Source organism: Bos indicus, chromosome 1 (genome assembly GCF_029378745.1).
Source record: "Bos indicus isolate NIAB-ARS_2022 breed Sahiwal x Tharparkar chromosome 1, NIAB-ARS_B.indTharparkar_mat_pri_1.0, whole genome shotgun sequence".
In the NCBI taxonomy this organism is placed as follows: domain Eukaryota; kingdom Metazoa; phylum Chordata; class Mammalia; order Artiodactyla; family Bovidae; genus Bos; species Bos indicus.
The window spans coordinates 50206623-50209514 of record NC_091760.1 but is presented as its reverse complement, the minus strand read 5'-3'; positions in this window follow the sequence as shown (position 1 = coordinate 50209514).

Genomic DNA, 2892 nt, shown 5'->3' with positions numbered 1-2892 from the left:
ACTAAATTCTTTTCTAATTCTGTGTTCTATTATTCTAATATTTTATGAGTAAATCAAATTTCAAAAATATAATGTTCTAGATTTAAAATAATAGATAAACTGAATTAGATCAAAGGAAACAATGTTATAATGTGAAATGATCATAATCATGTTTACAATTGGACTTTCATGTAACTTCCTAAGTATTGCTTTGAAAAGTGATATGAATGAGTTGGACTTATACAGAAGAGGGAAGCTGGATGGTAAATAGTTTGGAAAAATTATATATGGAGAAACTAGGTAAGTTTCATCCCACACCAAGACAAAAAGACAAAAATGAATAAAAGAAAAAAGTGAACATGAGCAGTGCTTTGTAATTATGAATAACTATTAAGTAAAAGAGACACTAAGTTGCCTTGTTTGAAAACATAAATGGGATCAAGGTTCCAGGAAGGTAGGTGCGATTCAATATAGGGAATAATTTTCTGTATTAAAGACTATCAAACAAAGAATTGGGTGAACTTTTGAGCTCAAAAGATACACTTCTAATAAAGGCTAGAAATTTTGCAGACTCAGCTGTGAGTCAGTCTGTCTGACTTTAAGCACTGTTCAAAGTGCTCTACTCATTTTAACGCACTTATTGACCCACTGAGGTAGGTACTACTATGATCTCTGTTTTTAAATGAGGAAATGGTGGCTCAGAGAAACTGAGAAATGTGTCCAATATTGCAAAAGCAGATTTAGTAAACTTTCCAAAGTTGTCCAAGGTGACAAAGGCAGGACTTGCTACAAAGACTGTTCAGAAACTGTTAGCATTATTCTGTGCCATCTAAACTAAGAGTATCAGTTTGATTCTCATACTCCAGAGATATTGAAGAGGAAAATGGGAAACTGAAATGGATAATGTTGAAGGCCCCTTACCACTCTATGATTAATACTTGAAATGGTATTGCCTAAACTATACTTTTTTGGTTTATGTAAATATAGAAATTTGAAAGACTTTTAAAACTTATATTTTACTCTAGCTTTCAGCTGTTACTCTTTAGTTCTATTAGTAGAGTTGCGGAAAATAGTCTAAAAATATAAATAATGACAATGTTTATATATGGGTAAAATTATCTAAAAATTTTAATATGTTTTCTCCAGTTTGATAATTTTGATAATTTTTAATATATTTTCTCCAGTTTGATAACTAGAAAATTCAAGCTTAGGAAGGTATTAAGTATAGATATAAAATGAAATAGATTTTTCTTAAAAAGTCACTGCCTTTCTGACATCTAACATACAATATCCCTTTCCAGAAAGATATGCATCTGTATTAGTGGCATTTATGTCACTATGTCATAAATGGCACTTATGTCATTTATTGTAAACACAATAAATGTTACTAAAATGTATTCTGGCTTATTCATTGCTTGTACTCGGTAACAGTAACTAAAGCACTTGTGAGTGACCCATAAAGCTTATGGGAAAGCAAAGTAATGAAGAATCTGGAGAAAATAAATGCCTGGGCCTACTGTTTTCCCATCTGAAAATATAGCTCATCATTCTCTGGGTGCACAGTCCTCCACAAGTTCCTCTAAGCTATCTGGGACATTAATAACTGAGCAGTGTAAGACTTGGAAAATCTTCCTGGGAGCTTCTGGCTTTTGTACATGCTCTGGTTAAGGAAACAAAATCATATTTACTGATTCCCTCCTCTAGGTCTTTCTAGGCATTTTTATTTATTGTTACTTCATATGCAACTAAATTTATAACTCAGTGATATTAAGTAAGGTCATTATAACTCCAACTCAGTAAGCTATGATAAAGACTTAGATTCTGTAATCAGATTGAGTCTATCACTACTGATACTATGATTCTTTCTCCCAATGCTTTTATCCCTCCTGGATTATCAGTAAGACTCAGTGATCTCTGTTGTTAAAGCTAGCACCCAGAGCATCATTCGTCAAGCTACTTCTTCTGTTGCTACTCAGACACAAGAGTAGTTCTCTGGCATCTTTCCAATAGAATTTAGGCCTGAGTTGTACTGTTATTTATTTATTTTTTAATATTGCCCTTGCTCTGTGGTTGTCTTTTATTCTTTGTTCTTTTTTTTTTCTAATTTTTCATAGTCATGCTATCTCTTGATTTTTATATCTATCTCTCTACCTATTTTATATACTTTTTATTTTACATGTCTATCCAAGTGTCTTTGCTCACAAATTAAAATGCATTATTTGTTATTTTTTGTTATGTGCACCTTACCAACATTTCCTCTCTTAACGACTTATCAATAAAAGGTGAAGGATATGTGGTTTCTCCTTAGTCAAAATAACATTAAGCTTGGTTGATATATGTGTTTTGATGATAACATTGGCCTCTAAGATTGTTGAGAGAAATGAGTGGTGTAAACATTATACAATATATACGCTGTTCAAGTAGAAGTAGTATCATTACTTCTATTGTTTATAAGGAAAGAAATTTATTATTAGAAAAAATAGCTAAAATGATTGAATTTTCTCTAAGAGATTCATATTTTGTGTACCAAAGTTAGTTACATACAAGGATTGCATTTTGTGTAGTTGATTCCCCAGACTGTGCCTTGCATAATTACTGTCACCTGGTGGGCAGGAAATGGCAACCCACTCCAGTATTCCTGCCTGGAGAATCCCATGGACAGAGGAGCCTGGCAGGCTACAGTCCACAGGGTCGCAAAAAGTCGGACACAACTGAGTGACTTCACTTCACTTCACTTTAGGGGGCAGGAGGAGAAGGGGACAACAGAGGATGAGATGGCTGGATGGCATCACCAACTCGATGGACGCGAGTTTGAGTGAACTCCAGGAGTTGGTGATGGACAGGGAGGCCTGGCGTGCTGCAATTTATGGGGTTGCAAAAGTCGGACATGATTGAGTGACTGAACGACTGAAC